Raw genomic sequence first — 26,768 nt, forward strand, 5'->3', positions numbered from 1 at the left:
TATATAATTATATGTAGAAAGAACTATATTAGTTCTCTCTATATATAATTGCAAATCTAAACCAAGAATTGTGCTAGGAAGGGAAGCGTCTTAATACAATTATCATTATGACCTAAGTTCTTCTGAGAGTTGAGACAGGAATAATATTTTTTTCGCTCAGTTTATACTATTCCTGCTCCATAACACTGTGCTGAAATGGAAAACCTATCCAAGGGAATCTAATTATTTCTCCTAAATTATTAATATATTTGGATATTAAGCTTTTGATATTTTCCATAGCATTAGAAATGCTCTGATATTAGTTCATTACTTTTACCACTACAGCTTTAAAGCCTGGAATAATGCTTAATATAATGATTTTTTTTTTCTGGCTCTACTATAATGCAAAAGAAATAGGAATACCTGCCATGAAATCAAAGGAAGACATTGATGTATGCTCTGGGAAGAATGAATTGAAAATTGAATAAAGACAAGAGAAAATAAAATTTCCTAGACCCAGAACAAATGGAAATTGATTTAATTTACCGAAAAGAAATCACCTCTTTAAGTAGTCAAGCAAAGCATTAGGATCTTGCTGACTACCAGGAAAGGACAAATTAGAATTAGAAGAATCTATGAGTATGTGGACTCCAAATTACTATAGTACCTTTCTGGTAAATTTCTCCATTTTACACAAAACATTAAGTAACATTTCAGGGAATCATGAGTTTTTTCCACCAGTAACGTATAATGATATTAAAATATTTTCTTGGCCTTGCCTTTTAAAAAAAGATTAAATTATATTCTGTCTTGCAGGCACACACCACATGCATTTTTGATAGTGGTGTTTGAAACATATGGGCATTTCAGATGTCTATAGTTTTCCTAATAACTTTTGACTCCTCTTTAAAAAACTTCATTTCCAGAGTCATGGCTAAGAATCCTTGGAAAAGGATTCTTAAAAAAAAGTGAAATATGGGGATGGTCACATGTATCAGGACATAGACTTCTTGCTAGCATAGGACTGACCCCCATGCAACACTTTTAGATTTATAACGAATGGGTCAGGAAACCTGTCTGCCTGCCAACTGTAAGAAAGTGAGAACAAGGGAAATATTAAAAAATTGTATTTAAATATTCTCTGTACTGAAAAACAATGTGGCACAATTGAAATAAAAGTATAGTACCTAAAAATCTCAATGATTTGAATTTCTTTTTGATCTCATCTTAGAGGGAAATTTTGACAAAAAACTGCACAGGACTTCACGTAGCACAAACTATATTGAGCTATTGGCATCATGTGAATGACATAATTTAAGACAGAATAGGACAGACATTTGGAAATATGCATGTGTTTCTATCTGAAGACCATCTCCATGGTTGGGATAAGTGATTTCCCCTGAGTGGAGTGGCTAGTCTCACATCATTCATCTTAGAGCAGGAAAGGAGGGAGATGGGCTTGAAGTGGTGAATGAGAGATTCACCTTGTCCCCAAGTTAGCCTAGAGGACAGGTCCCAGCAATTGTAATTCCTCTTGGTATTTTACTTTTGTTATCTTCCAGTCACCTCTAAAGTTGCAATAGAGAGAGCTTAGTGTAAGCTGTGCTCTGGGGAATGGAGGGACTAGTTATGTCGGTGCTTGGGGCAAGCAGTTCCCAGCAAAGCAATTGGCAGACATATGGAGAAGCCTGTTGTAAGAGTTAATCTACAAAGATCCAAGATGAAATGCTTTGGCAGGTTAGAAGGCTAAGTTAGTGACAACTGACGACCAGCATGAACTTTGGGAGTTCGTGATAATTTTTTCTCAAGAGGACTCAGTAGAAGAAAGGCTTTTGAAATCTGTGGTTTAGAAGCTTGTGTCGTTAATCTTTGGGTATTATGGGAATAAGTTTCTAAAGACCTTGGAGGGGGCCAAATATTATTAGCTTAAACTATATCTCTGGACTTGAAGTTCATCCTGTTCCCCAAGAACTTAGAAAATGGATAACAACTTATCCTCAATTAAAATGTACTGACATCACAGTAACAGTAGTGTGAAGAAGGGGAGGGTTAATCAAAACAAGGATGCTCAGGCAGTAGAAGCATGGAAAAAAATCAAAATTAGTTGTCGATCGTGTCCTCAGAGGAGTATTTCAGATATAGGAAACCTAAATCAAAATTAATCTTATCCTGGTGTCATTGACAAGATTATCCCTATTCTATTATTAATAAATATATTTGACCATCTTATCCTGATACTATTAAATACTTAATTCACTCAGTTCTCTCTGCTCCAAATATGTGTTCACCAAGCAACATTTTGATTATGTTTTAGCTTCTTGTACATATCTACATTAGAAGCTTTAAAATTTCAATTTGGGAAGATATTAGTTGGAAGTATAGAACTAAAGGGGAGACTCAAGACTGCATTCAAATAATGTGAAAATTTAAAATAAAATTTGGTTGCATTTAAATTGGGGAAGTTTGCAGGAGGAATTTGTGGAAACCTTGGTAGGCTCAAGCTGGCCAATCTGCCCTTATACATGCCATTTCTTGGCACTGCAACTATTTTGCTTACAAGGAGAGAATGACTGGCCATGTAGACTAAAATATCAGTTGTCTTTCTCACTGGTGTTCTGTTGTATATTTCAGAACAGAAAGATTAATGCAAACCTACTTATTTGATAGATTAACAATGATGGCTTAGAAAGAATAAATGTTTAGTTCTCATTCACTTAATAGTACAGGAATAACAAAACAGTAAAAATGTATGCAGATGTAGCTCTTAGATCATTTGGAACAGTTTTTATTCAACTCAGTAAAAAAGAAAAGAGCATAGAGAAGTATGCATGAGATATTTTTAAGTGCCAGCACTGGAATGGGCATACATCACTTCCACTGCTTCTTGCCACATATAGCTGCAAAGGAGATGAGCAATATAGTCTGGTGTGTCCCCAAGAAGAAAAAAAATAGCCTTGCTCAACCACTAACAGTCTACCACAATATAGGCTCATTGTACTGATAAAATCCATTTTCTGAGACCAGAAGGCTGACAGCCAACCTTTGAATGAACAGTAAATTCCACAAGGTAATAGATGTCAGAAATGAGGCACTTGTGGGAATAGACTGTGATAGATGACAGACAGACAGACATATAGATAGACAGCTTACTGTAGAGACAGGCTTCTCTAGAAAAGAAACACCAATTTACACTTCCATATTTTTCTTCTTTAGATATACATATGAACAAGTTTTTCCTGCAATGGCTAGTTTTTCTTTATAAAAAGTATTAATATCTTTAATATTATACAATATTAATACATGTATATATTCATATGTATATATAAAAGTGTGTGCATATATACCCATGCATGCATAGCTACAGTGACTGGAAATCTGCACATTTAGTAAGACACAGTGGTTCAATTGCTTCCTTGGGAGATTGGTTCTAGGATCCCCAGAGATAACAAAATCCAGGGATGCTCAAGTCCCTTATATAAAATGGTGTAGTATTTGCATTTAAGCTACACGCAACCTCCCGTATACTTTAAGTCATGTCTAGATTACTTATAATACCTACTATAATGTAAATACTATGTAAATAGTTGTTATGCATTTTTTTTTAATCTGTACTACTTTTATTGTGTTATTTATCGAATATTTTTCTACCTGTGCTTAGTTGAATCTAGAGATGTGGGAACCCAGCCCACACATACAAAGGGCTGTCTGTATATAAAATCGTGACAAAATCATTTGATATTTTAGTTACACTTTTCTTCAAAATTACTATAAAGGTTTCATTCAATGATATGATTATCTCTCATGGATTTAACTCTTTAATTACCATATATATGCTGATGAGTCTCAACATTTATATTTTGCCCAGATCTCTCTTCTGAATTTCAGACTTTTCTAACTAACTGCCTTTCTAAGAACTCCAGCTGGAGGTCTAATTTAGGATTTCAAATTTGACATTTCTAAAAGAGGAGAACCTGATCTCAACCTAACCTCACCCACAAACGAATTCCTCCCTCATTTCAGGAAATGGGGTGTCTATTCTTCTCAGCGCTCAGGCTTCAAAAGCTATGGTGCCATCTTTGACATTTTTCTTTCACTCACAACTTACAGAAAATCTCTCAGCCAGTACTGTCAGCTCTGTCTTCAAAACGTGTCTCTAAAGCAACCATTTCTTTCCATCCTCACAGTCATATTCCTGGTTCAGACCACCAGCATGAGTATGTGGAGTTCTGAAGCTACCCTTTAACTGTTTCCTCAAGTGCCACCCTTCAATGCAGTCCCAACCCTGCAGTCAGAGAGAACCTTACAATCTAAGACAGGTAACATTACTCCTCTGTTGCAGCCCTCTGGTGGATTGTCATTTGCGGATAAAAGATAAAATCCATACAATGACTGCAAAGCCCTACTGGATCTACTCAAATTCTTGTTATCTATCTAAGGTCATCCCAACTACTCTCCATTTTGTTCCTCCTGCCCTGGACATGCTGGCCTCTGGCTTTTCCTTGAACAAGCCATGCACACTTCTCAAGTGTGCACTGAGGTAGAAGTTTTTCTATTCCTGGAATGGTCTTTTCTCAGACACTGTTCTGGGTCACTCCCTCTTTTTCTTCAGTCAGATGCTAAAATAGTTACTTTGTTAGTGATGTCTTGGCTCTCATCTAAGGTGTCAGCTCCTGTTCCCTGACACTGCATATCTCATTGTATAATTTACTTTTCCCCTTGGGTGCTTATTGCTTCTAGCATACTATACCTTTTACTTAATGATTCTTTAATTGTTGATGTCTTGTATTAGAACACTGGCTCCATTAAGCCAGGGATTTCTTTTTTGGTTTTGTTTGCTGATATTCCCCTAGTACCCAGAAAAATGCTATGGACATAGTAGGTATTCATAAATATTTGTAAAATTAATCCTATACTCATATACCTATTAATACCATGCCTTCTTTGACATGGGGAGTCGCAGACAGGATATTCCATATTTTTGTGTTTCAGAATAGAGTATCTCCTATTGTGAGATATACTATTGTTCAGAATAACCTTGACACTTTTACTATCTACCTTTTAGCTGTCACAATCCATTTTTTGCTTATGTAGACATATGTTTACATATATAACTCCAAAAATTGTATTGATATATTTTAATTTCTTAAGGCCAAAGTTCTTCCTACTTTCTCCGTTTGTTTTTTCCTTCTTCTTACTTTTACTTACTTTAGATTGAAGGCATTATTGTTCTAGATTATATTTAGAGGGATTGTATATTTGTCAACCAAAGTCTCTCTTTTCCCAGTAATTTTGAGGGAATGATGTTTCTGTTAAGATTTTGTAGATATTTCTAATTCCTTTTTGCCTTCCAGCTACATGAGACTTCTATTTGCTTAATCTTGTAGGAAGTTCTCAGAATCTGTACATCTCTATTATGAAATAAAAACACTATTCCTATATTTTCTTTAGCTCATAAACTGTCTCTTTCCTTAATGAGTTCAGATAGATCAAAATGTACATGTTCTCATTTTCAGGTTAAAAGTTATATTAATTATAATAGGGTAATATTCAAGACAAAAATTTTCATTTTAATAGTATTGTGTACCAACATCAAAAATTCTCCCCCTTTTTTTGTTGTCTGATTCTTACAAAATCATTCTGAGAACTTCCATCTTGTATGTGGTTGTGAGATTACAACTGAGGTTAATTTCAACAACAGCCTTGCCAATAAAGACTCAAGGGGCAAGTAGCAAAGGATTTTCTCCACTCTCTAGCATCTAGGTAGGCCTTTTCCATGACATGGCCTAACTTTGAATAGTGGCTTGAGCAGGTGGCACTTAGAAATGGGCATGTGGCATGTTTGTTCATAGCCAGCATATACCAGTACCATGACGTACTGATGCATATACTTTTGATGAGGCACAGACTGACTAATCAATTTCCCTTCAGAATCGGTTAATAGAAGATGAGCCTCTCTGGTATTCACCTATGTCACAAATTTGTCCAAGGCAGGAAAGTGGGATTAGTTAGTGATGTTTATCCAGAAATGAAATTTAGAGCATGGAGCTCATTTTCACAAGAAATATATTGTATTCAATAATGTGAGAGCAGCTAAGTTTAAAAGATATTGGGCACCCACTAAGCTCCAGAGGCTATATTCTCAATATATAAATGATCTGTCTTTGCTCTTTTAGCAGGCTAAATCGCCATGATTTTTGGTAGCCACTTGTCATAGTTCCTTGAGATTAAAAATGCAATGATTATCGTCAGTGTACATTACCTCACTCCTGCCACCTATCCCAGACCTCTTCTCAGATGACCCAAGGTTCAGACGTGGTTGAAGCACAGAATAGTGGACTATGTGGTTAGAGGGTTTTCTTCTACTTGTAACCTCACAAAGTGCAACACTGGCTACCATCGAATCAAAAGAGAATGAATCAGAAGCATGTGAATAAATGTGAAGAATTATAATGTGATATAAAGAGCTTTGCATATAAAGTTAGAAGACCTGGGATGAAGCTTTTGCCCTAACATTTAACAGCTCTACTGTTAATGAGTGCCTACCTACTTTCTAGGATTGCTGTGAGGATTAGGTGAACTGTGTAAGCAAGACTTATTTTGTATAAGCTACGAAGCACTTAACTATCAATAATACATGTTGGCCGGGCGCAGTGGCTCATGCCTGTAATCCCAGCACTTTGGGAGGCCAAGGTGGGCAGATCACCTGAGGTCAGGAGTTCAGCCTGGCCAAAATGGCAAAACACTGTCTCTACTAAAAGCACAAAAATTAGCCAGGCATTGTGGTGGACGCCTGTAATCTCAGCTACTCTGGAGGCTGAGGCAAGAGAATTGCATGAACCTGGGAGGTGGAGGTTGTGGTGAGCTTAGATCATACCACTGCACTCAAGCCTGGGCGACAGAGCAAAATTCTGTCTCAAATAATAATAAAAATACATGCTATTATTGATAATATTATTATCTATGGCTGAATAAGACCAAACCCTGTAAAAGTTAGAAAGCTTGTTTTTAGTATCTGGAAGATCCTTAGGGGTACTAAATAGATACCTTTCTTCATCTCTCAACAGGTGTTTCAATTCATGCCATCACATCTTTGAAAACTGGCAATTCAGCCTTGCCTTGAGCATTTCCTTGTACAGGAAACACATTATCCCTTAAGGAGTCCATTTCACCATCAGATAGTTCTGAAGGATGTACGCGGTTCTCAACATTGAAACCAGTGCTGGCTCCTGGTTTGAATTTCTGAAGCCACTCCAGTATAGTTCTTGTGCTTACCATTCCTCCAAATTGGCCACCTGTGACTTTCATGACAATAAATCCAATGGACACTTGCCAAGCTTATCTTATTTTCTCAGCAGCATTTGACCCAGTTGGCATTCTTGACTTCTTAGAGACTCCTTCTGTCCTTGATTCTCCCTACGTCACTTTCTCCTGGATGCCTGCCTATGTCTCTGGGCATGGCTTCTCCATATCCTTTGCCAGTGTATCCACCTCAATTCCCCAAAAAAATCATAACCTCCAGAAATGCTTTGTCCCACACAAGATATTTACCTAAATGTTAAAGTTTTCTTTAGGCTTCCAGTCAATTTACTCAGAAAAACATGTAATATCATGCATGGGAATAAAAGGAGTTGATAAATAGAAAATATTCACTTTTCTCCTTAAAAGAATAACATAATTTGGATGGATATTCTTTTTTTATTAAAATATTCTTTTTCATTAAAAATAATATGCAAGCAAAAACATCGATGATCTCACTTTCTGTGTTTGTTACTGAATTATATCTGCAAAATTCCCAATTACTTATTAATTCAAGAAGAATATTATTAAATATTAATGATTTAATTCAATTCAAGATACATGCATATAACACTTTTTTTTTCAATTTCCAGTTATTACTCATACTCTGAATTAACCTGTACCAATTAAAAAGAAAACAAGACCTTTCCTAAGGAAGAAAAAGCAGTGCAGGATATCTAATCTACAAATACGGTAAAATTGCTTTAATGGGTTTTGTGTCTTGAGGAGAGAGCCTAATGCAAAGTAGGTGGAAGATTTAAAGGTGAAGCAAACTCCCTTGTTCTTTTTATTTAATAAACACCATCACAATTGACCTTTAAAGCTGATAAAGCTATAAGGGAAGACAAGAACAGATGCAACATTCTGCCAGACCTATTTGAATATATTTAACATGTGGCCAAGGAGTGATTCTTTTTCCAAAGAAATTTCAAGTTGATTTTATTTCTGTGTGGGCATTTTGTAATATTAAGGTTTTTTGAATAAAATGAATTGAAATAGTAAATTAACTGGAAGGGAAAACGAGCCTTTTCTTTTGCTGGTCTTAGAGAGGGTTTGAGATAATGGGAACAATGGCTTCCAGTGACATAAAGAGGTGAAATATATAAGCAAGCATCTGTGTTTGCTAATTCTGTGTCATGCTGAGGTATGATCTCAGGACTATCCACAGAGGCGTGGGAATTAAGCTGCCTTTTATTTGACCTCAACACTTTTGATTTGTTATATTGTCATTTAGTCTGCGAAAATGTTCAACCTAATCTTTCCAGCCTCTTATAATCAACCAGAGTGGTATTGATCTTCCTGTCATTCTCTCATGCACCTTGAAAAATCATGTATGAGTGAGAATGTGCACACTCTTATAGATGATCTGAAGCCATTCAATATGCTCTTAATTATAAATAGCTCTTTCTAAATTTACTACAGCTATAAACATCATTTAGTGATATATACATATATATTCCCTCTCTTATCCACACCCGCACATTTATATTCATACTTTTATGGTCACATATGCCGCAAATTTCACTCCCAGATGTCTCTCTGTGATATCTATTCTGTACTCACCCTCTAAACAATCTCAAGCCATTAATAGATACCTGATTATGGATGAACTGCACACATGGCTCACAGAGAAACCCTGGAAGGAAACATGCTTCTTTGAGCTGCCTTCAGTTTGTTTGTTTTCAAATATTTTAGCTAAGAGTAGGAGAGATCATTCAGCATCTACTAAACACATGCCTTCAGGAAATGGCAGACATAACAAGCAGTCACATTAACTATGTAGCAGGACACAGTTCCTTTTGAGACATCAGGGCAATGTTTCTAAATGCAAAAACAGGAAACAGAAATGCAACTTCAGGACTCTGTGCAACTTTATTCGTAACGGATAATTTTCTTGCTACATTTAGTGTTCTTTTTTTCTTCAGTTCCATATTTTGTTTTGAAAGTTCTCAAATGTACAAAAAATTGAAATATAGCACAACAAACATTCATCTAGTCTTCACTTAAAAAATTAACTCAATATTCAGCTACTATTGTTTTCTTTCTGTCTTAAATGTTAATACTTTGTTAATGGTGGTGGACAGCCTTTTGAAGGTAAGTTGCAGACACTGTGATATTTCACCTCTAAATACTTTGTCATGCATTTCTTGAGAATCAAGGCATTTTTTCACATAACCAGTATACTCACAATTAAACACATGTGAGCAATAAATCTAATTATACTAATATTTAGTCCATATTTTGAATCATGACTTTTTTTGTGTTCTTTTTTGTTTTTGAGACGGAGTCTCACTGTGTTGCCCAGGCTGGAGTGCAGTGGCGCGATCTCGGCTTACTGCAACCTCCACCTCCTGGGTTCAAGTGACTCTCCTGCCTTAGCCTCCCAAGTAGCTGGGATTACAGGCGCCTGCCATCATGCCTGGCTAATTTTTTTTTTTTTTCTTTTTTGGTATTTTTAGTAGAGGCGGGGTTTCACCATCTTGGTCAGACTAGTCTTAAACTCCTGACCTTGTAATCCACTTGCCTCAGCCTCCTAAAGTGCTGGGATTACAAGCATGAGCCACTGCACCCGGCCCCAACATGTGTTTTTTTAAAACATTCAGGCTGGACTTTGTGTAGATTGTCCCACACTCTGGGTCTCTTTGATTGTTTCCTCATAACTGATTACATTTATGCAAACTCTTTGTTTTCAACAATACCACATAGGGGACCTTGTGTACTTTTTTTATTGCTTCATAGCAAGCAGCACTTACCTTCAATTTTATTTCAGCATTGGTGGTGCTAACTGATCACTTGGTTAAGGTGGCACTGTGCAATCTGCTTGTTATAAAGGCACACATTCCATTGATAACAAATGGGTGAGTGATATTTTCAAACCCAGTAAGTATGCAGTGTCCCAACATCTCACACTCAATAGTTTTAGCATCAATTGGTAACTTGTAGTTGTTTTTATCAAAAGAACGTTTACGCTGGGCACGGTGGCTTATGTTAATCCTGGCACTGTGGGAGGCCAAGATGGGAGGATTGCTTGAGCCCAGGAATTGGTGACCAGCCTGGGCAAAATAGGGAGACCTTATCTCTTCAAAAACAAGCAAACAAAAATCCAAAAACAACAAAAAGCTAGCCAGGCATGGTGGCACGTACCTGCGGTCCCAGCTACTTGAGAGTCTGAGGTAGGAGGATCACTTGAACCCAGGAGGTCAAGGTTGCAGTGAGCCGTGATCACAGCCTGGGTGACAGAGTGAGACACTGTCCCCTACACCAAGAAACAAAGAGAGAAAGAGAGAGAAAAGAAAGAAAGAAAGAAGGGAAGGGAAGGGAAGGGAAGGGAACGGAAGGGAAGGGAAGGGAAGGGAAGGAAAGGGAAGGGAAGGAAAGCAAGAGTTCTATTTACAAAATTAGTTCATGTGCTTCAATTTAACAAATATATATATATATATATATATACACACACACACAAGACAAAGAAAATGATTAAATATAAGGGTTTTAATAATATTTGAATATAATTAATGCCTTTATAAATGTTTTACTCCAGCATAACCTAAACATTGAACCCACTCCCATCTTTGTCTATATGCCAACAAACAGCTAAATGTGTTTGTTGGCATATAGACAAAGATGGGAGTGGGTTCACAGTAAAGCTTTGAGGACCAGAGCTACCTTCCTTATGAACTAGAGCTAATTAGAGATTAAGTATATGCAAAATCCAAATATAACCATAGGAAAATACTGTTAACTTCTGAAATTGCTAAAAATTTACTTGAATTATTTTTTGTGTTTCTCACTTTCTCAAGTGCTGTCCAGACCGTTCATTTATTTGTTTATATATCTGAAAAGAAAATAAAGGCACAGGGGGCACGTGGGAAGCAGAGCTGTGTTGCCAAAGCCCTCCCTAAAGAGTCCCTTTTTGATAGAGGCATTTTTAAAAGAGGCATTCAAAATAACATCTAATGAATTATCTTAGCCAGGTTTGAATAAGTAAGAAAACGCAATCCACGAACACTTTCTACACAGGTCAGGTCAGATCCTTACAAAAAACTTTGAAATGGTTCTAAGAAAGACAAAGTAAATTATGAAGAGATTTGAACCATTTCCTCGTCAGAATACACTCAAACATCAAAGCAAGATCTTTCATTGGGGAAAGCGAAAGACCAAGTGAATACATCATAGCAGTACACACATGATGGAGGGTATTGAAGGTGATGAAATCTGTACTGCGAGGGAAAGAGTTTTAAGATCAGTGAAGTTTTACGCAGTTGCAAGTAAACACCTGGAATGCGTTGCTATTAGAGACTCTTAGGCTAAAATAAATTTAATAAATTTGACTTAAATTAACAGGTGATAAATTCAAATATGAGGGTAAATAGAAGCTAATAATATTTAAGTAGAATTGTGTGAACAGCAGCTACCAATTTTCCATATTTTTTTCTATTTTCAGATACTCTCCTTTAAAAAGTTATACCATAGAGCAATATAAAAATCCCTATAGTTCTGTATTTTAGACTATATACATATGTTTTGGAAATTTATGTTACTTCTACTTTCAAAAACAACAAGGAAAAACCACAGTTATCAACTCTTTCATGTTGATTTTCAAATTATTAGTATTTTTCTCATTATAAAAATAATACACATTTATTTCTGATACTAGTAATTAAGAGGAATAATGCATTATCAAACAACTGAAAAGTGGCTGCTATGAACATTTAATGTATTTCTTTCTTTTTAAAATTACTTCTCTTTTAAGTAATTTCAAGTTTTATTTTATATCCGGGGGTATATGTGCAGGTTTGTTACATGGGCATACTGCATGATGCTGAGGTTTGAGATATGAATGATCCTGCTATCCAGATAGTGAGCATAGTTTCCATTAGTTTGTTTTGCAAACCTTGCCCTGCTCCCTCTTTCCCTCCTCTATTAGTCCACAGTGTCTATTGTTGCCATCTCTGTGTCTATGAGTGTCCAAAGTTTAGCTCCCACTTAAAGTGAGAACATGTGGCATTTGGATTTCTGTTCCTGCATTAATTTGCTTAGGATAATGGCCTCCGGCTGCATCCATGTTGCTGCAAAGAATATGATTTCACTGTTTTTTATGCTTGTGTAGTATTCCACGTTGTATATGTACTACATTTTCTTTATCTAATCCACTACCAGTGGGCACCTAGGTTGATTACATGTCTTTGCGATTGTAAATAGTGCTGTGTTGAACATGCAAGTGCATATGTCTTTTTGGTAGAAACATTTATTTTCTTTGGGATACATACCCAGCGAAGGGATTGCTGGATCAAGTGGTAGTTCCTTTTTAAGTTCTTTGAGCAATCTTCAAACTTCTTTCCACAGTGGCTGAACTAATTTACATTCCCACCAACAGTGTTTAAGCATTCCTTTTTCTCTGCAACTTTGCCCTCATCTGTTGGTTTTTCACCCTTTATTAATAGCCATTCTAACTGGTATGAGATGGTATCTCATTGTGGGTTTGATTTGCATTTCTCTGATAATTAGTGCATCATTTGTTTGCTGGCCACTTGTATGTCTTCCTTGAGAAGTGTCTGTTCATGTCTTTTGCCCCTTTATAAAATGGGATTATTTTTTGCTTGTTCAGTTGTTTCAGATCCTTATATATCCTGGATATTAGGCATTTGTCAGATTCATAGTTTGGAAAAATCTTCTCCTATTCTGTAGCTTGTCTGTTTACTCTGTTGACAGTTTCTTTTGCTATGCAGCTCTTTAGTTTAATTAGGTCCCACTTGTCAATTTTTGTTTTTGTTGCAATTGCTTTTGAGGACTTAATCATAAATTCTTTCTCAAGGTTAATGTCCAGAATGGTATTTCTTAGGTTTTCTTCTAGGATTCTTAGAGTTTGAGGTCTTATATTTAAATATTTAATCCACCTTAAGTTAATTTTTGTATATGGTGAAAGGTAGGGGTCCAAAGTCATCCTTCTGTATATAGTTAGCCATCTATCCCAGCACCATTTATTGAATAGGGATTCCTTTCTCTATTGCTTATTTTTGTCAACTTTGTTGAAGATTGGATGGCTGTAGGTGTGTGCTATTATTTCTGGGTTCTCTATTTTGTTTCATTGGTCTATGTTTCTGTTTTCGTACTAGTACCATGATGTTTTGATTACTGTAACCTTATAATATAGTTTGAAGCCAGGTACTATGAGGCCTCCAGCTTTGTTCTTTTTTGCTTAGGATTGCTTTGGTATTGGGGCTCTTTTTTGCTTTCATAGTAATTCTAAAATAGTTTTTTCATAGTTCTCTGAAAAATTATGTTGATAGCTTAATAGGAGTATTGTTGAATATGTAGATTCTTTGGCCAGTATGACCACTTTAATGGTATTTATTCTTCCAATCCATGAGCATGGAAAGTTTTTCCATTTGTTTGTGCCATCTATGATTTCTATCAGCAGTGTTTTGTAGTTCTGCTTGTAGAGATCCTTCACCTCCTTGATTAGATGTATTCCTAGGTATTTTTTGTGTTGCTATTGTAAATGGGATTGCATTCTTGATTTGGTTCTCATGTTGAATATTATGGGTGTATAGAAATGGAACCAATTTTTCTGTATTGATTTTGTAAACTGAAACTTTACTAAGGTTACTTATGAGTGTCATATACTGGGTATCTTCACAAATAATAACACAATGGAACAAAAACTCAACCAAGCAAATAAAATAGGTCTCCTGGTAAGATGAGCTTCAAACATTCTGCCAGGTTTCTCTGTTTAGCAACTTAGACAGAAGGTCGTCTGGGTAGAAAACTTCTTTGCCTCCTTCTAAAACTCTTAAATGATCATTTTTAGTTATAAAAATGTAAATCTAGGAGGTGTCATTTTCCCTTCTGAAACGTTTCTCTAGCTGAACCAATGTTACTATTTCTTACCATTCTTGTTTGGCACATTCCTGGAAGGCACAGGGTAAATCTTCCCTGGATTTAGGAGACCTTCTGGGTGAAAGTTCAGAACCTGATTCCATTTCGAGATTCAGTGCATGGGTGGGAGTGGCTGTGACCGTGACATGGGGACAGGAATGGACAATACAGGCCCCAGAGGAGAACGCCCTGTAAGGAGAGCAGAGCTTGAACTAGCCATCTGAGTTTTTCAGCAAGCTCTGGCATTTTGTGGAGAAGGCTGGATGGCAGCAGAGTCCATGGCTGAAGCTGTGCACACTCAGGGCTCAGTTACCCTGCCCTAATGCCATGACTGGGAGAGAACAGCCAAGTCTGTGAGTCTAAACTAAAAAACCTATTTTTTTTTTTTTAAATCCAATTCTAGGGTATTACCAGGTCCTGTGCAGAGGACTGAGCTAATAAGGACATTAATAAGGACATTGTAGTGGACACAGCCCCACACACAGCACCAGGAAAAGATCCAGGCAAGAAGATCACTTTCATTGATTTGAAACTCATTTTCTCCTTCCTTCTGGCACTTGGAAGTAGCCCTAATGCCTTTAAACTGAGTATGACTCCATGTGTCTTTGGAGTTTCAGACGAGCAGTTTGAGAGGGAAATCTGGGACTGCCTATTTATAAGGCTCAATTGCAAAATGTAGGAGAGCAAACAAACAATATAAACAAATAAACAATATATTTGAACTTCAAGGAGATATGTACAGTGATACACAGTTTACACAACTCTCTCCAGGCATGAGGGAGAGCCAGGGAGGCTAACAGACCTAAACGGTTGCTTTTACCCAAGTTTCTATTGCTCTCAGGATAGAAGAAACTAACTAGATAGAACCACTTGACATTGAAAAATATGCACCCAGTCTCTAGCTGGCATTAGCGATTTTTGTTTTCATTTAGACTTTTAAAAAACAGAATTTTAACAACTAAATGAGCAGAAAGTTAGACTGTCTCTTAATTTTGTTTCCTTAGCATGCTTAACTACTACCTTAATTCTACCTGAGGAGGAATGCCCAGTCTCCCACTTTTAAAGGGCCTAAGAAGCCATTGTCATTGTGCTTTTCCTACCTGCTTTAGCAAGGTTATATATTTGCCAAAATGTGTACCCTGTTCATTCTGAATCTTTATTTGGCTGATTCGTAGAAAATTGGTTTTAGCCTGGCTACTGAACTGTTTGTTTTATGTAGGTATAAAATTAGAGTCCTCCAAGTAGCTCATTGTTACCTTTTTTTACTGAATAATTACCTTGGTAAATGCAACTCTCCCTTTTCAGACAATTAAACAAATATTTTCAGAAACAGAATGTACCCAATCTACGAGGCTTTAAAACTCAGGTAAATTTTAACAATTATTAGTAAAAGATGAATGTGTTCCAAAAGGCCCTTCTACTTCTTCCTCGCCTACCTCCAATCCATGAGGATAATTCTTCTTTAGGGAAAAAGGAAATAAACTACGTGTGCACTTAATCAGGCTAGACTAGGCTATTTGGTAGCTGTCACTTGAAATAGATGTGATGTCACCTTTTTGTGAATAAATGAAAACATGCCCCTTAAATAAATGATAAACAGGAACCAGCAGCCATAGAGTATAAGGAAGAAGGTAAGGGGGAGAGGCAGGTGTAATAAAAATAAATAAATATGTGAACCAAAAGGAATTTACAAAGTGCAATGATAAATCTCTCTGGGCTATAGTTGTTGCGTTTATTTGAAAGACAGGAAGCACCATTTGGGTGCTCCTTGAACCATTTTATCTTTACCTGTGCACAGTTTGACAATCGCATTTTTACTTCAGGGAAAGAGGAAAGGACAGAAAAGAAAAATTGAAACAAAAAAAGGGCAATAAAAGAAGACACAGAGCTCACAAACTTGAGTTATTAGTAACATCATAATAATATCCCTTTCAGCTCACCCTGTCACCAGCATAGGATCCAGGAATGAGGAATCTTGTGGGAATTTTGTATCCGTGGCTTCCTCAGCTTTTGAAGATGGAACAGTCAAACTGAGTTACTGTCTAGATAGGAAGAAAAATGAACTATTAAAACTGCATAAAATGGTAAAGCTGATAAATTATATTGTATCCCTGTCAGCTGTTTTCCTACTGTAAACTCTGGGATAGGAGTAGAATGATTTAAAGGATAAGAAAACAAAAGGGACTTGAAGGAGAGGAAAATGTTTTTTGAGAAACTGATAGAATGACATATAGGGAGTGATCTCTTATCACTTCAGAAAACATTGAAACTCAAAATATCGTATTCTTTATTTATCAAATACTATATCTCTGAACCAAAAGTAGACAAATCAAGGCTCAGGAGGATGGAAAATATAGTAAACAGGAAGTCAGTCCTAATGCTGTCAATAAGAAAGTTATTTCCCAGTAACCATGCCCAAACTCCCATCTTTTTATTTCCCATCAAATCTGGAAGCACTTCAAGGCGTCATCGAAACCATAGACACTTGTCAGTTCCTGTTGTTACTCTGGGCTGTGAGTGGGCCATGACCGGGCACACTCTCCAAGGTCCTTCAGACTGGGCAGCCACTTAGTCCCCAAAGTACTGCTACATTTTTAGGGTTTGTAATGGTAGACCACCAGTAGTTCCAAGTATTCAAATCTCTACCAGTTACTATGGCTGCATAACAAAGCATCCCAAAACTTAGTGGCATAAAGCAACAATTTCTATGTTCATGGATTGAGTTGTTCAGGTGTTTGGACAAAATACAACAGAGATAGTTTCCTGTGCTCCCTGATGTGTTTTGGTGTCTCAGTGGAAGACTGAAAGTCTGGAACTAGGATCATCTGAAGGTACAGTCACTTAATATGTGGTCATTGATGCTGACTGTGGTCTGGGAGCCTTGGTTTCTCTCACTGTGGGCATCTTCATTTGACCTCTCTAAGTGAACTTGTTTGGGCTTCCCTTCAGCATATTGCTGTATTCCAAGGGCAAACATCCCAAGAGAAAGACAGCCAAGAAAAAGCTGTGTGCCCTTTCCTAATCTAGCTGGGGAAGTCATGTAGTATTATTTCTGCCCAGAAATAAAAGTCAAAAACTTGCCCCGGTCCAAGCAGAAAGGGAAGATGAGAGGAGGCTTCACCTCTTGATAGGCAGTTGGTAAGGTTCTGGAAGAGCATGAGGGATCAGAAATATTGCCATGATGGTTTTTTGAAAATATAATCTCCTCCAATGAGGAAGCTATAGTATAGAGTAGTTAAGAGATTTATTCAGCAGATACACAGCTGGTAAGTTCTGGGGCAGAGAACAAATCCTTCTTTCAATTACACAACAGTAAGGACAGACTAACCCCGGCTGAATGGCTGAATGGGAGTTGCCTTTTGTGATGGTTAACACCAAGTGTCAACTTGACTGGATTGTAGGATGCAAAGTATAATCCTGGGTGTGTCTGTGAGGGTGTTGACAAAGAAGATTAGTATTTGAGTCAGTGGGTTGGGGAAGGAAGACCCACCCTTAACCTGGTGGGGGGCATCATCTAATCAGTTTCCAGTGAATATAAAGCAGGTAGAAAAACATGAAAAGGCTAGACTGGCTTAGCCTCCCAGGCTACATCTTCCTCCTATGCTGGATGCTTCCTACCCTTGAATATCAAACTCCAAGTTCTTCAACTTTGGGACTCAAGCCAGCTTCCTTGCTCCTCAGCTTGCAGACAGCCTATAGTGGGACCTTGTGTTTGTGTGAATTAATACTACTTAATCAATTCCCCTTTCTATATACATAGATATCCTATTAGTTATGTCCCTCTAGAAAACCCTGACTAATACATCCTGATGGAGAAGTGACACCTTCAGGGAAATAAAATTGCATAAAGAGACAAAATAAAAGCGAACTGGGCTACTTCACAAAACTGGCATCATACCAGGCTGACTCATGGGAATTAAATATTACTTTAATGACTTTTTGTCAAGTAGCTGGCCATAAAGAAGCTTCCAAATTTAAAACTCAAAGTTTTAAATTTGATCACTCTTATGGCTAAGGTTTTTGCAGATGTAAACTGTAGAATAGATTTTAATATGTAAATGTGAAAGGAATATTCAGCAAATGTATAATCACAAATCGGGACCTAAACAGTGAGATATATGCCAATATCAAGGGATTGCAAGTGGACAAAACATTTCTGCAAGTATTCTAACTAGTTAATACACAAAATATGCTGAAATAAATTCGACCTTTAAAAACCTGCATAGTAATTTCTGATTATGATTGTTTAGATCTATAAATCTAAAAAGGATACATAAATTTCAATAAAATTATTATATGTATGTGTTATATTAGGAGGGCAACCTGTTTATTAAAAATACCATAGCTACAAAAGGATCAGTGATAGGAAAAATACATATCCATACTACTGGGGAGGAGGAGTTATATTTAATAGGACACTTTAGCCTGTTCCCACTCCCCAAACAGAGATTGAGACAAATTCTTGTATTCAGTTAGTGTATGTGGTAACGTGTCTTGGGAGTTGGCAATTCGGAGAGTGGTATAAAAGATTTAGCAGAGAAAACCAACAGCATGTGGGTGAGGTTTTGGGTTAGCCACTCTATCCCAAAAGAAGCCTCGGAGGACACTAATGGAATAGACCTTAGATCTCCTTCCCTAGAGAATGAAAGAAGAGAAGATTTTATCTGCTGGCTCCCATCATTTGCTGGACAATGATGGTCAAATGGGTATTCGCGGTCCTCCACTCCTGGGATGCACATGCCTGAGAGCAGAGCAAATTCTCCCCGTTCCCCCATTTCAGCCCTTCAGAAGAGCCACAGCAGAGAATGGAGGTATGCAGTACAGGAGTGAGGTGATGTGCCACCCACATATACCTGTGCAAGGCTGGAGTAAATTCTCCTTTAAATTTACGTGAAATAAAATGCACAGATCTTAAGGGTTCATTTAAAAGGGGATTGAGCATTTTACATTACAGGTGAAACCATCACCTCATATGACTGTTGCCATCACCCTAGAAGGGCTCTAAATTCTCTTTCTCTTCAATCCTTCCCAACTATTTTCTGACTTCTATCACTGTAAAGTGGGGATTTAATTTTATCTGTTTTATAACAATGTAATAAAAAGTATATGTTCCTCTGTCCATGGCTTCTACCACTCAACATAATGTTTTGGAAGTTCATCCATGTGGTGAAGGGTAGCTGTAGTACACTTAAAAAAATATTGTTGACTAGTATTTTTCTGGTGGAATAGATAGATCACTATTTGCTTATCCAGTTTCCCGTTGATGGCATTGTCATTTCGTGTTTTGCTGTATTATGAATAAGTTTGCTCTGAAAAATCTTGTACCAGTTTTTTTGTGGACATATGTTTATATTTCTTTGGGGGGTAAACACTTAGGAATGGAATTCCTGGGTCATAGAGTATATATTTAGCTCTAGCACAAGGGTGCTGAGCAGTTTGCATATGATGGGTCATTTTACACTCCCATGATTTGTTCCAAACCCTTGCCTATGGAGTATGTTACCTGTTGTTGTTGTTTTTTTTTTCAAACAATAGTCATTCTAGTGGGTGTAGAATGGTAGCTCATTCTAGTTTTAGTTTGTGTTTCCCTAAAGACTAATGAAGGGGAGCACCTTGTTTGCTTATTGGCCATTTTTTATCTTTGGTGAAGTATCTGTTCAAGTCTTTGCCCTTTTTTCATTTTTGTTGCTGTGTAATAAATTCCCACAAACTTAGTAGCCTAAAACTGTACAAATTTATTTTGTATTACAGTTCTGTAGGTGAGAAGTCTGATACAGGTCTCAGTGGGCTGAAATTGAGGTGTTGGCAGAGGTGCACTCCTCTCTGTAGGCCCTGGAGCAGAGTTCCTTTCTTTGCTGTTTCCAATTTCTAGAGGCTGCACATATTCCTTCACCTGTGGACACCTCCTCCATCTTCAAGCCAAGCCTGTTGCATTTCTCTAAGCATTTTTCTGTAGCCACAAATCCCTGACTAACTAAAATACAGCGTAGTCACTCAAAGTAATTTACTCTGAACTCAGCAAGGAAAGGTTCTCCAATTGTAAGAAGCCTTGTGATGAGATTGAGCGCACCCAGGTCCTCCAAGACAATCTTTCCATCTCCACATCCTTAATTCAATCACATCACATCTACAAGTGCCATTTGCCATACAAGGTAACATAGTCACAGGTGCTGGAGGTTATAATATAAGCATCTTTGAGGTGAAGGACATTATTCTGCCTACCACAGTCACTTGTTTTTACATCTTTAAATTTTCATTTTTATGAATTCAAACTTGTCGTTTTTTTTCCTTTTTTGGCCTTTTCATTTTGGTGCTGCTTATATCCTGTAAAAAAATTGTCCTATTCCAATCCTATGAACATACTAGAAGCTTTATTTTTCTAGCTTTTATATTTAGGTTTACAATTCTTCTTGGATTAAAAGTGTGCATTAAGTAACATCTAGGTCACAGTTCTTGTCTTCAGTAAAAATATTTATTTGTTCCAACACCGTATGTTGAAAGATATCTGCATTAAGTTGAATTGGTGCTATGGCCATAAATTAGTTCTACAGGGTTTATTTGTGGTAGGTTACATTTATCCATTTTTATGTGCTTAGTACATTACTACACTCTCATGATTACCATAGCACTGTAGCACATTTTGGAATCAGATAAGAAAAAGATCTTTCTATTTTGTACTTCCATTCGAAATTCCTTTACCTATTCTAGGTGTTTTACAATAGATGGAAATTTTTTAATTAGCTTGTCAATTTTACCAAAACCCTGATGAAATTTTGAAAATTTGGAGTGAAAGACTATATTGAAAATACTGACTCTCCAGATCGATGAATGTCGTATTTCTCTTCATTATTTAGGTTTTTCTTATTGTCAAGTTTGGGGAAACTCTTCTAATATTTAACTAATAATTATAATGTCAGATGTAGATTTTCCATAGATGTGTTTCATTATTTAAGGAAGTTTCTCTCATTTTCTAGTTGCGGAGAGGTTTTATTATAAATGAGTGTTGGATTTTTTCAAGGCCTCTTTCCAGCATCAGTTGAGATAATCAAAGGAGTTTTCTCTTCATTCTGTTCATATGGTGAATGATGTCAGTTAATGTTTCCTAATGTTAAAGCAAGCTTACATTTCTGGGGTAAACTCACTGGTCATGGTGTATTTCTTTCATGATGTCATGACGTGTTAGAGGATTTGATTTGCTAATGATTATTATGGAATTTTGCATGTGTATCATGAGAGCTTCTGATCCAAACTATTTCTGTTTGCCTGAGTTGTCATTGTCGGACTTTGTTTCAACAGTACAGAAACCTCATAAAATGGGCTGGGAGGTTTTTCTGACTGCCCCTAAAATTGGTATAATGTTTCAGTTCTTAAGCTAGAAACTAAGATGACTGTACATCATTATTTTATAAGCAATAAACCCATAGCTATAAATTTTCTTCAAAGCATTGTTTCATCATCATTCTACAGCTTTTAACGTTACATTCTCATATTTGTTCAGTTGGAAAGTTTTGAATATCCCTTGTGATTTCTCCTTTCACCACAAATTATTTATAAGTAATTTCACTTAATTTCCAAATAATGTAGATTAATATATTGTTAGCCACAGACATGTTTAAATTTTCATATAAAAGCTTCAAATGCTATAGATTGAAATAATTTTACTAATATATTTTGTACATAATATGTATGTCTTATATATAATAAAACATTTAATAATTTAACCCAACATATCCAACATAAATAATTTAAATATATAATCATTATTAATAAGATATTTTACGTTTTTAACTAAGTCTTTGAAATTTTATATGTATTTTATCCTTACAACATATCTCAATTTGGTTTAACTACATTTCAAGTTCTCAGCCATATACGTATACTGGCTGCCATATTTGTGGCAACAAAGGCTGGAGTGAAGAAGTGAAGTAAAGAGGATTTTGGAAGAGAAAAGAGTCCAGAACAATGGCATTTGTGCAAACAGGATCCTCTCTATTTTGTTAGGCCTGAATTTGGTTTATAAGAGTATTCTGGATACTTTTACAACATTGTCTATTGAGGATTTTATTTGAAGAGATATTTGTCACAAACAAAAGACACATTGGGGACACAAATCTCACACTGAGGACATTGAACATATTTAGTTTGGAGGATTTTTAAAACGCAGACAGAAAAGGAAAAACATACAAAATTATTTTTATGTTGATTCAGAATTTCATTTTTGTTAACTTTTTACTGCTTTGGTATAGAAAAAAATAAATTTGGTTAAAGTAGGTGAAAAAAATGTAAACTTCAATATTCTGTAAACTAGATTACTAACAACCTTTGAAAATGATGTTTCTGTTAGCATGTGTACAACTTTTGATAATTTATCTATAATTATTTTTCTTTTATTTCCATGTTAAATACGATAGTCATGCTAGGTGAGATATGTTTACATCTATTCACCCATTCTTTTCCTTGTATGTCTTTAATCAATGATTATGTTGGAGAAAGTCTGTGTTTATAGTTGGAGAAACTGCCAAAATAATTTCCCAAGACCTTTATTTTATAGCTTTTCAAAACTAGAGTAGTAAGTTTAATTTCAGTCTGTAAAATGAAAAAGTTACAGCTAGTGTTCGATATTGCTATCAGAGAGATTAGACCCTAATGATTTCAGGGGAATGTTAATTTTTTCTAATGATAAGTGACATCTCTCAATTTACTAAGCTAATGTTACTGATTCACTGTCAGTAGAATGGGAGATATGAGGATTTTTTTCTAGTTTTAGTATTTGCTCTTTAATTTATACTGTAAACTAACTTTCCGGAGCCTAGAACCAAGGCCCTCCTAAGTAGGGGCTCCATAAATGTTTATTGACTTGACTGATACACCCCAAAAGAGAAGCAGCATAGCTGGAGTTAGATTATGGTCAGTAATAATGTAATTAACTGGCCCCTAAGTATGCCAAATCTGTAATCACGTTAGTGCCTGCCCTCAGACCAGTTAAACATAGTTGACTCTTGAACAACATGGGCTTGAACTTCATGGGTTCACTTACATGTGGATTTTCTTCTGCCTCTACCACCCTTGAGAAAACAAAACCAACCCTTCCTCTTCCTCTTTCTCCTCCACCTACTCAAAGTGAAGACAGCAAGGATGAAGACCTTTATGTTGATGATCCAGGTCCACTTAATGAATAGTAAATATATTTTCTTTTCTTTTTTCCTTTTTTTGGTGGGGGACAGGGTCTTGCTCTGTCATCCAGCACTGGAGCAATCACAGCTCACTGCAGCCTCAACCTCCTCTGGGCTCAAGTGATTTTCCTGCCTCAGCCTCTGGTGTAGTGAGGACTATAGGCACAAGCTGCCACACTTGGTTAATTTTTTTATTTTATTATTTGTGGAGATGGGTTCTCACTAGGTTGCCCAGGTTGGTATCAAACTCCTGACATCAAGTGATCCTCCTGCTTAGGCTTCCCAAAATGCTAGGATTATAGACATAAGTCACTGGGCCTGGCCTCTTATTATGACTCTCCTAGTAACATTTTCCTTTTTATAACTTAACTGATATGATACAGTATATCATATATATAACATATAAAATAAGTGTTAATCAACTGTTTATTGGTGAGGCTTCCAGTGAATAGTAGGTTATTAATAGTTACATTTTGGGGTTGTCAAAAGTTATACATAGATCTTCAGCTGTGGTGGTGACAGTGCTCCAACCCCCATTTTGTTCAAGGGTCAAGTGTAATTGCATCAAAAAAATCTTAACATCTGCATAGATGTATAAAGCATCAGTAATAACATCCAAATTTTGTATTAAAATATCCATATAAGACACAATCTAGTTACCCCTTAGTCCTTAGTTCTAGCTGTGACACCGTCACTAATGAAGTAGTAACATAAAGTAGGCCTTTGACATCTTTGTTCCTCAGTTACTTTAGCTGCTAAAAGATAAATCACTTTATTATGTTCCTAGGGATTGCTGAACATTTTAAATGAAATAACAGGTGTGAAAGTAATTTCTACACTTATAGGTATATCATATATTCGCACATGTGTTGTTAATATTATTGCACATTCTTAGATGATTGATGCACAAAAACGTCACTCTCCAATACAAATGCTCATTCATACGGATAAAGTCAGTAATGGCATGTGGGTAACAGAGAGAGGGCTAACATAAGATGTGTACCTAAACTTTGGGGATAAAGGACGTTTTTGTGTTTTACCACTGCTCTAAAACTGAACTAAATATTTAGCAGACATTTCTATTAGATGTTGCTTTTACATATTGATTATATTTGTGTATGCCTGTATATGTATATACACATATGTGCATATTTATTTAGATTTATTGTATGTTATCAGGAAATATCCACAACTTACAATGACTGATTCCTAGTTCATAATACATTTGAGGAGGCAAATCTTAAATGAGTATTTAAAATCAGCTACTTTCTGAGTGTATGGGAGGAAAATATGAGAATCTCTTATATGATGTTTGCACAAGATTAAGAAATTCTTCACTTCTTTCGGTGTCGTGACTTACCACTCATCAGTCTCCACTATCCCCAATTTCATTTTTTATGTGCATTTATATTGGAAAAAGAAAGAGTTAGCAATTCCAGCAGCTCGATACCACTCTCACCCCTTTCAGTGCGGGGCACCACATTTGGATTGCAGCTTAAAGGTCCTGTTGATAGAGTCACCCCACATAAGACATTCGGGGTTTAAACAAGTCACATTTGCAAGTAACATGCACGTAGTTCTTGCGGCAGCATTCTTTTGTTTCAACCTTCTCACCTTCCCCTCTCCATCTTCATCTTAGCTTCTTTTGAGCTTAATGAACATTCTTAAATGTTATGAGAAAATAGCAGAGTCAGGGAAAAATACATGCCATAAAAAATGTGCGCGTGAAGTAGCATTGTCACTGCGTCTGTTCCAGTGCAGATCACAGCTCGATGGCCTCAGTGTGAGTCCTTCTGCGCCCAGTAAAGATGAAAACAACATTGTAATAAATTAGCTGGAACTGCACTTCCCTAGGTGTTCAGTGACAGCATGATAAATAACCCCAGGCACTACAATTTGGCTTTCCCTCTGCCAAGGTTTTCTGCCATAATATTTTCAGGCCTTAAGTCATGGTCATCAACACTTGATTAATACAGGGAGGGACGGTTAAGATAACATGAGGGATATATTTCCTTGAACAGGATAACGTGGCAACAGTATAATATTTTATCTGGGTTAAGCATTTATTGATCATTACAAGGATGAACATTTTTATATATAATTAGTAACTGTAACGTTCCAATCCGTCCCATAAAGTAAATACTTGGAATAACCCTAGAGGCACGTCGTCGGTTTGTTTGTTTTTGATGATTGAGATGTATTTCCTTGTCTTCTCATTTTCTCATTTTGTGACAGGGGTACTTAAATCTCAAATCTCATAGCACTATTTTTGTGTGTTGAGTTTATTCCTCAGTACATACTCCATTACATACACACACACACACACACACACACACGCACACATATACCTATATATATATATATGAATTATATATATAATACAATTGTGTTTTATAAATATTTATACCACATTCACTTAACCTCAATCCATCAAATAAATTCAGTTAGATTTGTATAAGTTTCACAGGGAAAGAATAACTTAGCATATAACTTTTCTATTTAAACTACTATTGTCAGAAATAAATCTGTATTTACTCTCTGTATCCCAGTCATCTTTATTCTCTGAAGATAAAAAGGTAACCATAAACATCCATTTTCCATTAATTATTGCACCAGAGAAAAATCAATGTTCAAATAAGTAACAATAAAACTGATTTTTACTGAATAGCAAAGCTGGATATAGGAAGAAGAAATCATTTGTTTTGATTTTTGGAGGGATGGCTTGTATAATTAACTTAACTCTAAGATACTGAACATAATGTAGTCACTCTACATACATTTATTTATTGGAGCACTTCCCATCCCTTAGGCCCTATAGAATATAATGAGTTGAGACCCCATGCTTCCCTCTACTTGGGCTGACTGTGTTTGTTGTGTGGGCACAGCTGTGCTGTGTTTCTGCATATGCATTTAAAGAGAGCAATAACAACAACTATTATGTATTCAGCAGCGAATATGTACTAGGTACTGTTTTAAGAGTTTTATATTTTTATCTTACTTAGTTTGCAAAATGACCATATTGGGTAGGTATGTTCTATCCCCTTTTTAATCAGGAGGAAACAAGAGTAAGTATTTGAGTTAGCTGAAATCACCTAATGAGAATATGGCGAGATGAGATTCAAAACTAGTAAGTCTGTCTCAGGAGCCTGAGCTCCTGAACAATGAGCTATACTTCAAAATAAAGGGATTTGGCATCAGAGGCAGAGGAAAAAAAGCATAACAATTGCAAATGGCCTTTCCCCTAAAATACATTTTTTTTTCTTTTGTTAAAGCTAAGTATAACTGGATTTCATGGAATCCTTGAAAAATCTCATCTAGGAACTTCTTCTGATTAAATTCATCACACTTCCATCATTCCTTTACTATACTCGTTCTATTTCAATAAAAAGTCAAATTCGAATTTGACAGATCTGAATGATCATAAAAATTGCTGCAGTACATCCA

The sequence above is a fragment of the Colobus angolensis genome, unplaced genomic scaffold (genome assembly GCF_000951035.1).
Source record: "Colobus angolensis palliatus isolate OR3802 unplaced genomic scaffold, Cang.pa_1.0 Scaffold6, whole genome shotgun sequence".
Classification (NCBI taxonomy): Eukaryota; Metazoa; Chordata; class Mammalia; order Primates; family Cercopithecidae; genus Colobus; species Colobus angolensis.